The 13,635-nt window shown below is 45.2% G+C and overlaps 1 protein-coding gene across 6 annotated transcripts in view; it reads right to left on the reverse strand.

The window, feature by feature from the left end:
• ATXN1 (ataxin 1) overlaps positions 1 to 13,635 on the reverse strand; it is a 307,081-nt gene that overhangs the window by 121,587 nt on the left and 171,859 nt on the right. Inside the window, exon 6 of one of the 6 annotated variants that reach the window (XM_066626679.1) lies at positions 5,925 to 6,000. The exons of the other annotated variants lie outside the window; for them this stretch is intronic. The gene's annotated coding sequence lies outside the window, so the exon portion shown is untranslated. The remainder of the gene's footprint in view (positions 1 to 5,924; positions 6,001 to 13,635) is intronic. 6 annotated transcript variants of the gene reach the window in all.

Raw genomic sequence — 13,635 nt, forward strand, 5'->3', positions numbered from 1 at the left:
ATTCAATTTGGTTATGTAACTGAGAGATTAAGAATACCAGAGAACTTTAACAACCAAAATTCTTTTTTCCTTAGAGAAACACACACTTCCTCCCCAGTAAGATATAACTTGCATGTTTGATAGGAATTAACTGTCATAATAAAGGTTGCCTAAAACAGGTCATTCCTACTTGTTTAAAAAATAAAATGCAGTTGTAACGATGGCTTTTCCAAATACAGAAAAATAAAAATAATTTTGATTCCAGTTTCTAAACAAATTTACTTGGGAGCAAATCTCATTGTATTTCAACACAATATCAGTATTATTGACCACAATGCCATTTTAATAAGCCCAGGTGGCTTTTGTCATACATCATATGAATCCACTAGAGCAGGGGTGCCCAAACCCCAGCCTGCGGGCCACTTGCAGCCCACTGTGGGTCTCCATCTGGCCCCCAGGGTGTCCCCCCCATCTCCAATGGGCACGCAGCCCTCACCCCAGCCCGTGCTGGCCCGCCGTGCGAGCTCCACGCCTTGCTTTCCCTCACTGCCGCTGAGCTCAGTGGCAGCGAAGGAAAGACAAGCCCAGCATGTGCGCAGGGCCTTTTATAGTGGGAAGGTAACGTGAGACTTGCAGGTCTCAAGTTACTTCCCACTATAAAAGACCCTGCACGCTTGCTGGTTGGTCCCTCCCTGCCTTGTCCATGGGCTGGGCTGGGCTGGGCTCCGCTCAGCTGGGCTCAGCTCCCCTCCCCTCCTGCAACCTGAGCCAGGAGAGTAAGAGAGATCCGGCGCAAGGGAGGGGAGCAGAGCCCAGCCCAGCTAGCACATGCTTCCTAGGGATCTCAGGGAGGGCTGGTTGGCCGGTCGGCCAGCCAGGAAGGCAGGCAGGCAGGCGGCAGCAGCACATGCTGCCCTAGCTAGCGAGGAAGTTAGGTGGGTGGGCAGGCAGGCAGGCAGCCAAGCGGCCAGGCAGGCAGCCAAGCGGGCGACCAGGCAGGAGCACATACCACCCAAGCAAATGAGGGAGGGAAGGAGGGAGGGTGAAGGGGCAGGCAAGCAGGCGGGTGTAAGTGTGTGAAAGTGTGGAAGATGCCCCATTCCGTTTGTGTGTATGAATGAGATCATAAACTGGCATGAAGATCTCCCCCCCATTAGGGTGAACAGAATCATAAACTGGCATGAAGATCTCCCCCCCCCCTTATTAGGGTGAATGATAAACTGGCATGAAGATCCCCCCCCCCAATTAGGGTGAACAGAATCATAAACCGGCATGAAGATCTCCCCCCTTGTTAGGGTGAATGAAATCATAAACTGGCTTGAAGATCCCCCCCCCTTATTAGCATGAATGGAATCATAAACTGGCTTGAATTCATTCATTCATTTTTGGTCTCTAATATATTCATTTATGTGAATTTATTCAAATTTTAAATGTAAATTAATGTTTTTTTTCCAGCCCCTGACACAGTGTCAGAGAGATGATGTGCCCTCCTGCCAAAAACTTTGAGCACCCCTGCACTAGAAACTCGAAAGGCTCTACAGCAGTGGTTCCCAACCTTTAGGAGCTCAGGGACCACTAAGGCAAAATTTTGAGATGGTGGGGACCACATACAAACCCCCCCCCCGCACACAAAAAATACAATTAAATTTGTAATACATAAGAAGATTATTTAATAATTAATGTGATGGTTCTGCTTGCATTTGCTTCATTAGCTGTGAAAGTCTTGGGTATACATGGAACATATAATAATTCCCCCCAACTCAGAGGTTTTCACACCCACCCAATTCAATCCAGTCTCTTTCCCCCCACACCAGACCACATTACGCACAACCCTTGCCTCTTTTAAGTGTGGAAAAACACCTCAAAAAGGGAGAGGGTAAGCACAAGGGGATTATAGACAAGTCATGCAAGGTAGTTAAATAAGCCAACAGAAAGTGCACACATCCCTCCACAGTTCCTTTTGTTACACAGCCCTGGCCCTGCTTCCCACACTTGTGAGTCCAGAGTCCTGAGGAAAGTGTTCAACACAATTTAGACGTGGTGCTTCACACGTCTCTTCTCCTTCAGGACCAACCTGCCTAAATTGTGTTGAACACTTTCCTGAGACCAGCTCAGAGCAAGATCTCAGAATGGCTGCTGCATGTCTCAGGAAAAAAAGTCCTTTTTGGGTGCACTGCAAGGTTTTTAGGGGGAAAAAAGCCTCTGTTCACTTCCTGTTCTAATTGCTGGCATGCTCTAACTGTGGACTACTTTGGTTGGAACTAAGAGAGTGTGAGCAAGCCTATAGGTAGGCTGCAGCCACAAAACAACAGCTGCCTACTCTGCCATTAGTCTGTGGAACTCCTTTCCCCAAGATGTGATGATGGTGTCTAGACCAGACACCTTTAAAAGGGGATTGGAGAAATTTCTGGAGAAGTCCATCACAGCCACAGTGTGACTAACAGTCCCATTCTAGGCAAGTCTACTCAGAAGTAAGTCCCATTATAGTCAATGGGGCTTACTCCAAGGTAAGCACGCATAGGATTGCAATCTGAGGAGATAGGGGAACTGGCCAAGTTGGGATGGGGGAGGGCTCCCCATGGACAAAGCTGCTGCTGCTGCTCTCTGAGGCTGAAAAGTCAAGGGTTGCACCTGCTGTACTTGGCTACGGTGGTGCCTGTTCTGCAACTTCTGGAATTGCTTCTCCCCAGGTGGGCAGCTTGCAGTAAGACAGCAGAGATGCTGCCTGTTTCCCTCTCCAAAAGGGGTGCAAAAACCTGGTTGCCTGGACCCCTTGCTCCACCCCAGGGCGTTAGAAGAGCACATTCAGGTGGCCCAATCCTGCCAACTGGGGAGGGGGTACCAGGGCTGGGGGTTGAGCATACTGTTTCTCCCCTCTCCTGCTGCCACACTGCCTCCAACTCTCTTCCTCTGGGTTCCCTGGCCAGCTGGAGTCTGGACTCCCAGGGAAGTCACATCCAGAGAAACCCACTCCCAGGGAAACCCCCCCCCCAGCCAGGCAGCCATTGATGCCTTTGGGAGCCTGCTCCTCCTCCTCCTTCTCCTGCTCCTCCTCTTCATTCCTCCCCCTTCTCAGGCCCCCCTCCTCCTTCTCCCCCCTCAGGCCCCCCTCCTCCTTCTCCCCCCTCCTCCAGCCCCCCCTCCAATGCCCCCCCGCCCGCCTGTCCGCCCGCAAAAGCGACTTCCCAGGCTGGCTGGAGTCCTGATCTGACTCCTGAGAAACCAGGCTGCCAGGGCTCACCTGAAGGCTCAGGGTCAAGGAATGGAGGCAGCAGGCTGGAGGCAGCGGGTGGCAGGGCACCTCTCCTCTGCATGCAGCTGAGCCACGAGGCTGCACAAATGCGCGCGCTCCTTACAAGGCGCCTGCGCTTCACTTTTTTGCTTGTCTGGGCACTAAAGGACAAGGAGGGAAGGGAGGTGGAGGGGGAGGCAGGAGACAGAGAAGGCTATGCTCTGATTGGCTCTGAGCTGCTCTGATTGGCTGCTGGCGCTGCAGAGGCTTTTTTTCTTCCTGGAAGGACATTTTTTTTCCTTTTTTCACCAGAGACGTCACGGACCACCGGGGGGGGGGGGTGCTGTGAACCACCAGTGGTTCGAGGACCACGGGTTGGGAACCTTAGCTCTACAGGAAATGTAATGCTTAATTCTATTTAATGTAAATCCCAAATGTGACATCATGATCATGTTTGTATCATGGTCAAAACAGTTTACACAGAAAGTGGTGGGATATGTAACAAGTGTTTTAGTTCTACTTCAAAGCAAAATGTAAACTAAAAGATTCTGGTGCCAATTTCCTACATGCAACAACATGAGTCAAACAATTACTCTGTGCAGAGTATTTCCTGCTGAACACCCCACCCAACAGTCAATGTCTCAAATTTAAATAGTAGGTTCACAGAAAAAAGGAAGATGTAATAACTGCACAATTGGCTTCCGTACTTAACAAACCCACATCAAACAGTGTTTGCCTGCAGTGCTTCAACAGGTAATCTTGGGATTTATTGTCAAATGCTGTTTCTGATTCATAGCACTCAGTTTAAAAAAAAACACCCTGACATTTTGGCTGAAAGTAAGAATAGTCAATACAGAGTTCATCAGAAAATGCTGCAATTACTTTACAGGGAACAATTAAGCATGCAAATAAATAAATGCATAGGGTTGTATACTAAATATAGTTATTCATGACTAAGAGCTCAATCCTAAACATGTCTACTCAGAAGTTAGTCCCATTATAATTAAAGGGACTTCCTCCCTCATAAGTGAGGATAGGATTGCAGCCTCAGTCCCACTGACTTCAATGGAACATAATCATGAATAACTAACAGCCCAAACCTGAGCTGCCCGGCGTGCGGGGCTGCAGCGGCGCCAAAAATGGCGACCGCTGCATCCAATACACTCCAGGCAGCCAGCACCTCCTCCTTGGGAGAAGGGGACTTTCATCCCCTTCCCCTGGGTAAAGCGAGTAGCCCTACAATGGGGCTACTCAATTCTATGATAACCCAACCGTCGGTGTAGAATGAAGACCCTCCATGTTGGATTTCCAGCCCGACACAGAGGCTATGGATCCAGTGAAGTGAAGCTCCACTAGTCCCGCCTCCCTCCTGCCCCACTCCCTCCTCCCCGGCATGCCACCTCCCTGTCCTTCCTCCACCTCCCCCGCCCGGAACACCTCCTCCCTGCCTTCCCTCACCTCCCTCTCTGCTGCTTGGCGCTCTGCGCAACCGCCAAGCTTCAGTGCTCCACCAGCACTAGCCCAGCGCTGGGCTAGCACCGGTGCTAGGGCCCACAAACATGCCGCCTTATGGCACATTTGCAACAGTGCATGCCGGCAGTGCGCCAGCATGCGCTGTGTAAGATTGGGCCCTAAATTTCATGTCTACTCAAACAAAATTTGTATTGAATTCAGTGGGACTTACTCCCAGGTAAGTGAGTATAGGATTTCAGCCTTAGGATACAATCTACAGATAACTAAAATGATATTAAAAAAATTAAAATGCAGAGTTATCAAATTATTTTTTGTGTGAGACTTTGATTTAAAAAAAAAGATTGCAAAATCATGCAAAGATTCTTTGGTCAACTGCTGTGGGTAACTTCTGAGAGAGATGACAAAGGCATTCTAGTAATTCATGATTATAATGATTCACTGTTTAATTACATGTTCTAGAATCTATAAATTGTGAAAAAGCTACTGGGGGTAGTAATTTTGAATGGAAAAGGTGAAAGCAAACTCACTCCCTCAGTCTGCCTAGGCTGACTTTGCTCTAAATCACACACACAGAAGAAAAACATGGAACTCCAGGTTTGAGTCTTATAGCCCAATCTAAACTTGAGGGTTCTGCTGACATAAATAGCCATATGGTGCTGCACACAGCTGGACACCATTTTGGAATTGCCACTGCAAATGGCAGCAGCCCACCACAGCTGCCAGCCACCTACAGGTATACTTAGGTAGGCTGGTGTGCGGGTGGATGGTGAGAGGAACAAAGCAGAGAGGGAGAAGAATGGGGGAGTATCTGAGTGGGGGGGGAACAGGGGAAGAAGGGAGTAGATCCTAGAGGAACTGGCGTGTACCAGGATCCTATCCCCTCTCCTTTCCCCCCCCCTTACTATCCTCAGTTCAGTGACAACAAAATGGCTGTTGCAAATCTGAGGAAACCCATTCGAGTGGCGGAGGCTTACCCCAGGTTAAGGGAATGAAAGTTCTTCTCCCATAGGAAACATCCATAACTGCCCCCCCCCCGGCATGGGACAGAGCGCACGCACCACTGGAGCAGCTACATCAGCAGGATGGCTTAGTTAGGATTGGGCTCTTAGTATGTCATTTATGCTAATGAACATTTAAGGCATCATCCCTTGAGAAATTCAAATGTCAAAGACAAGCATTGATTCTGAATTTTTCTTATTAAGATTTTTCTTCTTAAGGAAGCAATTTGCAACATACTCACTCTTGTATGGTGGCATTGAAATCAAGTTATCTGAATATAAATCCAGTGAGCAGCACTTTCACTTGTTAGAATCTGCCTGCAAATTAGGGGAAAGGGCTTGTGTGAGAAAAGAATGAGAAACTAGGAACATCTTGAAAATACATGTTATAGCATGTTGTGTATATTTGTCTCTGAAATGCTCTCATATTCACTCCCTACCCTTATACTGAGATAAAAACAATTGTATTAACACTGGCAGTTGGGTAATTTGGAACCCTGGAGCTTCCTGCCTAATGCCATTCTATATTTTATTTTAAAATACTTTTTAAAAGCAGTAAATGTCTGCAGCATCCATAGTACCATTAATATATGGTAGAAGGGTGGAGATAGAACCAATGTCTGGAGCAACAGAAGAGACAGGGGAAATTCCTAAGGCCCAGCTCCTATTTCGAGAGCTCATTCTACTCCTGTACTTACTGCTAGTTTGCAATCCATTAATAGATGTATCATGTATTTCATTATGCTCCATGCACTTTTATTATTCATTTACTGTTTGACATGATAAAATGCATGATACATCTGAAAGCAGGAAACTCAGTCTAAATTTTGGTCACAATATGGTTAGAATAGACTCCGCAACAGAAAATCCCCTAGTTCCTTGCCAAATTGATTAAAGAATTAATAACAACAACAACAACAACAGGTATTTATATACCGCCTTTCTTGGTCTTTATTCAAGACTTTATTCAAGGCGGTTTACATAGGCAGGCTTTATTTAAATCCCTTATTAAATAGGGATTTTTACAATTTGAAAGAAGGTTCTTTCTTTCAAGAACCACTACATTCAAGGTGTTTCATTCCGATCTGGCTTCACATTCTGGCCTCCATCCTCCCACACTCAGAGTAGATGGAATAGCTCGGCTTCAGCTTGTCAGCTGCTTCAAGGTCGCACAGTGCCGGTGGCCTTGAACTGGCGACCTTGTGGATGTTATCTTCAGGCAGACGGAGGCTCTACCCTCTAGACCAGACCTCCTGCCAAGTGATAAGGCACTTATCATCATTTCAAGGAACCCTAACACAGACGGACTTCAATGACTGGTCCTACCTCACACAGTCTGCTTAGATCTGCTTAGATCTGTCACTTTCCCCACCTATCCCAACTCTATCCATTAGCTCAGTGTTTCCCAAACTGTGGGTCATGTCCAGATGTATGGTGGGTTGCAACACAATGCTTAATGTTGTGCAACACAGCATTCTGGGAAGCCCCCGGAAGCTACTTCCAGGTCATGCCAGGTACTCCTGTGACCTACTCCACTGGCCTCCGCGAATCTCAGAATGCGTTGAGGAAGCAACCGGTAGTGAACTCCAGCTCCCCTCAGCTCTTGAAGTGGTGTGCGCAGTGATGTGCATGCTGGGGTTGGGCACAAACTGATCCATGGATAAGTGAATCCGTGGATACGGGATCCATGGATATGGAGGCCCCCTGTAATCTGGCTGGGCTGTAATTGTTTCAGATGGAAGACCAAATGTTTAAATGCTTCCCCGTATAAAAAAGTTCTCCCTGCACATACACACTGGTATGTCAGAGAGAATGCTCCAGGCTAGGCCTTATCACTAATATGCAGTTTTGAATGTGTAGGTTGTTTACTAAAGGAGGCGAGAGAGTAAGGAAATCAAACACTTAGTCCTGAGCTGAAGCTTAAGGTGGAACAGCCCACACAGTGCGAGTCTGCTCAACTTGTAGCTTGGCATACATTTGATAGGACATATTTGACCTAAAATGAGACTGTTTTCACAAAGGGAGTGAAATTACTCTTTACACTTTAGGTATCTCCACGATGACAAAAAACACACCTGCATTAGGAACCACCACACTTTCCTGCTTCCAATTCCCCACCACTTTTATCTTCAAGACTGGGAGGGACCATGTCCCCAGGGAGAAAGCCAGAAAGCTTCACATGCCCAATCTCGTCTGATCTTGGAAGCTAAGCAGGGTCAGGCCTGGTTAGTACTTGGATGGGAGACCGCCTGGGAATACTGGGTGCTGTAGGCTTATACCATAGTCTCTCGAGACTGAAGGTTGCCAACCATCTCATCTTCAATAATCATGTGCTAATGCATCGGTTCAAACCCACATCCATTCATGGTGATCAAAATAGCATACCAGGAATTATATGTAAATGTAAGCTTAGTTCCAGTTAATGCATCTAGTTAGTATAAAATCTCTAGTTAGTACACCACATACAACATTACAGGTATTCACAGTTCCATGAGAAGTTTAGAAACCTTCTTCACGTTACTTGTAAAAGGGCCTTAAATTTGCTTTTCGTTCAGTTTAGATGTGATGACAAACTCTGAAATTTTCACTCTCAGAATCTACTGGCAGTATGAACTAAATAAGCAGATCAGACAGAAAGCGAGCAGTGGACTTGCCATTAGCAGACATGGTTACCTTTCCAAATAAAATACAAATGGAATCCCAGCACTAAACATCAGTGATCTGCATGAAGAAAGGCACAAGGTCCAATAGATTAGGCCTCTAGTGTTTAAAAAATTGCCATGTTTTACAACTGTAGCATAATGAGACTTGGAGGGATCACTTTATCATGTCACATAAACACTGTGTGGGAAGAAGCAGTGATCCAATAATTTAACATTTCCAAGAAGGTTAATAACTTAAAATATTCTGATCTACAGATTTCAGGCATTTTTAATTAGAAAAGCATACAGGCTTTTAAATGACAGAGTGCTCTTCATTTACCACTCTGCCACCACTGGCAAGAGTTGCAGGCCAAAGCTCTGCAAACAATTGATGGTATTAAACTGTAACAATCCCAGCACAATATGGCAATGTATGGAAAATGTCATCAACCAGGAAGCAATTAGCAGTCTGAACAACACAGTCTGAACAACACAAGCAGAAGGGAGTGGCTTCCTAACAGAACTGGCCTTGAGGAAAAAACCAAGACTTTTTTTCTTTTACAAAATGCAGCTTTCTTTGTAACCTTATATTTTGGGTAATTTCAAAGATCCCCATGAAGGACTACTCTTAAGGAGGCAGACAGATCCCAATCTTGAGCTGCCTGGCATGGGGCTGCCGTGGCTGCAAAAATGGCTGCTGCGGCATCCTGAGCACAATTGGGCAGCCACAGCAGCTTCTCGGGGGAAGAGGACATTCATCCCCTTCTCCTGGATAAAGAAAATAGGTCCACAATGGAGCTACTCGATTCTGCAGCGGCTCTTTAGCTGGCACAGAAACAAGGAGTCCTGTGTGGGGCTGCATGGTCTGCTGGTCATGTCTCCTCCCGCCACACCTTCCCTGTCCTCCACCCACCCCAGAATGCCTCCTCCCCACCTTCCCCCAAGCCCCAACCTACCTTTCTGCCGCTAGGCACTTCGCAAGAAGTGCCTGGTGGCCGATCACCAGCCTCTGACTGGCGCTGTCCCAGTGCGGGCTTGTGCTGGGCCAGCTCCTGCGCTGGACCAGCGCTAATTCCTGCAGCAGTGTGACACACAGTGTGTGTCGGCAGTGAGCCAGGCGCATACAGTTCAGGATTGGACTCCTGTTCACATCTGTTCATACAGGGCATTACAATTATGTAATGTTACCAAGTAATTCCATTCAAAAATTTTCTTACATATCTGCACAAAAGTTGTTGGACAGGAAAGTGTCTGTGCTGTGGTGCGTGCCTGCTATATACTTAAGTATAGTATAGGGAACCTGTCAACTTTCTCTTCACGACTTTTCACTTCAAAATCATTCTCTATGTGCTGTGAACTGATGCACTTTAAAAGCTAACTACTTTTCAAAGCACTGTTTAAAAACTGACATCTTCAACCACATTTCAAGCTCAGAATAAACCCCAACTCTACAAAGTCTCATCAGTCTCTACAAAAGTGCTGCCTCTTTTTCTTATTACACTTGACAGCCAATCTCTCGGAAATGATTTCTGCTGAAATTTAGTTCAAATTACTTGATATCCAGGCATTTATGGGAAAATGCATTTTTCTTTGTTGTAAATGAAAAATCATACTCGTTTATCTCAGTTTTTTAAAAAGTGAAATAAGTTAGGGAACCATCTGCAATATTATAGCAAACCAAAGTCCAGTAACAGGATGGTCTCACAGTATGAATTTCACCTATATTCTCTCTTACATTCAGATTGTTTTCGGACTAGAAAGGACAATGCCATGACCTCTGCTATGCATTTGATGCAGTTTTCAGACATTGTAACAATATTTTCTTTCCCTACTGTGATTCACTAGTATTCTTGCTAAGTATGCAAACTAGTAAGGCAGTAGTTGCCAAACATATCATGGTCATGGTGCCCTGTCAGGGTGGCACCATCATCTGGCTCTCCCAGACACCTGTGTGAACCAATAAGAAGAGGCTGCTGGGGACATAGTGCACTTCTGTGAGTTTGCCACAGCACCCTTGGGCGCTGCTGTACACTATTTGGGAAAGACTGTAGTAAGGAAACAATCTTCATTTCACATTCCATGGCTAACTTTACTGTTGCATTATTATTTTCTTGGTGGATTTGTCTTGCTTCTTTATGCCAAGAAAAAATGGTAAACAAATGATAACAGAGAAAGCTCTTCAATCCCACTTTTTCAGAGGAGATGTTTTGTATTTCAAGAGTATTTGTTTTTCTACTGCTGCTATCAATGAATACAGCTTGTACAGCTAAAAGAGACTAGTACAGTATTAACTTTCCATGACTAAGGGCCCAATCCTATTACCCGCCAGTCCATATCATGCAGTGCCACCAATAGAGCATGTGTTCTGTGCATGCTATGGTGACTGAGTCAGCAAGATGGCCCAGGAGAGGTAAGTGAACATCATTTTTACTTACCTCCCCATAAGCTGCCTGGCTGACAATCGGTTTTCTCAGACCTATGCCAGCTCTTTAGTTGGCATAAGTCCAAGGAGACTCCTGGGGGCAGGTCCACGCTGGGAGAGGGGGGATAGGATCTGGCACACACCTGCTGGAAAGTGCTTAGGAATGCAACCCTAATGTACTAATTAAAAGGAAGCAAATCCTGACATTTTGCTAGCATTTGCATAAGCTCTTTCCAAACGCAAGGCATTCCTATTAACAAGCAACAAAGAGTTAACAGGGAAACAATCTTACTGTAACCTGTTTGATGCAAGAGTAAAGTCAATTGGCGAAGTACCAAAATAAATAAGGCAATGCGAAGTTCATTTTCTCTTTTGCTGTAACAAAAGAAAGTATTTGTCAACATGTAAAACTCTTCACAGTTTTAAAACTGAATTTTAGTTGTGCATAAAATACTTGGCGCTCTTAACTTTTTGTATTCATGCTCTGAAAAAGCTGACTGTCTATGTGACTGTGAGGGCCAATGTGCCCGAGGGAGCCAATGCTAACTGCACATTCAGCAGAGTCAAATGTTAGGATGATTCTTAAGAAACAAAGGTTGTACTCTGTTAGTCAATTCAGCAGATGAACAAAATGAGTCATAGCTGCACTTGGTAAACCTTTGCTGTGCTTTGGACACTGACTCACTAACCAGCCTGTCTGTAGTACATCCATTGTTCTAGTTGCTTAGAAACACACACATACACAGAGTAATTATAGTATATTGCTCTTTTCAGCATCCATTCTCTATACCAGGTATTTCTCTATACCAGTGCCCAATACCATTCTCTATACCATTCTCTATACCAGTGCCCAAACCCCGGCACTGGGGCCACTTGCGGCCCTCGAGGACTCCCAATTCAGCCCTCTGAGAGTCCCCAGTGATCTCTGGCCCTCTGGAGACTTGCTGGAGCTCACGCTGGCCTGATGCAACTGCTCTCAGTGTGACAGCCAACTGTTTGACCTCTCATGTGAGCTGTGGAATGAGGGCTCCCTCCACCGCTTGCTGTTTCAGTCTGTAATGCAGCAGTGGCAGCAAAGGAAAGGCCGATCCTACTTTGTGCAAGGCATTTTATGGGCCATGAGCTATTGTAAGAACCTTCATTCATTCATATAAGTTCCATCTGTAATGTATTCATTTATGTAAATTTATTCAAATTTAAAATGTTAATTAACTTTTTTTTCCTTGGCCCCTGACACAGTGTCAGATAGATGATGTGGCCCTCCTGCCAAAAAGTTAGGACACCCCTGCTCTATACTACAAATCAGAAATGGTGCTTCCAGAGCTTCAACTTCCTACTGTTGCTGTGTTAACAATACCAGCAGTTCTTATAGACCTGGTGATGAATAGTAGTAAAGTATGTGAGCTGAAAAATTCTGGATTCAAATGTCACCTCAGGTCATGAATTTATTACACAGCCTCCCACTCCCACCCTCAACAGCAATATGGGGACCATGATGTTGTTCTAGTTTACAAGATGATTGTACAGTTAAAATATAGTATCTTCATAAGCCTTACAACACCATGCTGCATTCATGGCCAGGCATTAGTTAGAGATGAGTGAATGTCCCCAACTCTGCTCCATTATTCTACTGCAAATTAACTCTACCCCACATTCTCCTAATTTTAGACAAAGGAATTGCATGAAGAATTTCTAATTAATTTTGGACTTTCTGCTGATAATTTTTTTCCAAGTAGTACATGCTCCAGTATTTTTTTTCTCCAGTAGTACAGGAGATTATTACAATTGAAATAGAACAATTTTTTTACTTTTTCGAATATAAAATTGTTTGCATGAATTTGATTTATTTTTGTTTAAAATGTGCCTGAATGCCAAACTAAAAGCCTAACATAGCAAAGAATTATGACACAGATAAGGATATACATTTGATTGCTATCTTCACAAGTATGCCAAATATGCATATATGTATTATGCCCCCACTCCTGAAAGTAAAGGAAAAAAAATTATGCTCCATATCAGTGTTTCTCAAACTATGGGTTGGGACTCACTAGGTGGGTCGCGAGCCAATTTCAGGTGGCACAGGTTTTCTGTTCCGTGCAGCAGCCTCCTATCTTTCTAGTTGATTTTATCAGAAACTCGTGCCAGGCAGCCGCTTCTGCTGCCCATTGCTCCAGCAAGCGCTATACAACAATTTCCAGGTGGAAGTGGCTGCCCAGCATGAGTGTCTGACAAGACTGACTGGAAAGATAGGAGGCTGTGGCACAGACTGGAAAGTGCTGCGCCCAGATTACTTTTTCCTAATGCTGGATTCGGCCTGCAGGCTGTGGTTTGGTGGCTACTGCTCTAGGAGAAAAGTAGCACTTACATACTCAAGGAATATGATTTATCATGTCATCACTATATCAAGAGTAGGAAAGGAAGCGCAAGAAAGATGCAAGACGTCCTGTCAAATTATCTATCCATCATGGTGGCGACTCAGCTTCAGTAGTTCCTGGATGAAACTGATTATCTGGACCTTTCTGAATCTGGCTTCCAACCAGATATAGCCCTGGGACAGAAATAGCCCTGGTTGTTGTGGTGGATGACCTATTCTAGAAACTGGATGGGGGTTCTGATGGATCTCTCAGAGGTTTTTGATATCACAGACTATGGGATCCTTCTGGATTGCTTTGACCAGGATGGGGCTTAGAGGCATTGTTTTGTGGGGTATATTTGGTTTCCTAAAAGAATCGCTCAAATCTGAACTAGCACCTTCCCCTGTCCTCACCCTCCCAAAACCTGGTGGAAATAGTGACCAAAAATACCTGCTTTCAGATTGACTTGTTTTAACTGGGGTGGGTAATAACCAATAGACTGGTTGTCCATGCATTTGGCTAATCCCTTTACAAA

The sequence above is a fragment of the Tiliqua scincoides genome, chromosome 4, assembly GCF_035046505.1.
Source record: "Tiliqua scincoides isolate rTilSci1 chromosome 4, rTilSci1.hap2, whole genome shotgun sequence".
In the NCBI taxonomy this organism is placed as follows: Eukaryota; Metazoa; Chordata; class Lepidosauria; order Squamata; family Scincidae; genus Tiliqua; species Tiliqua scincoides.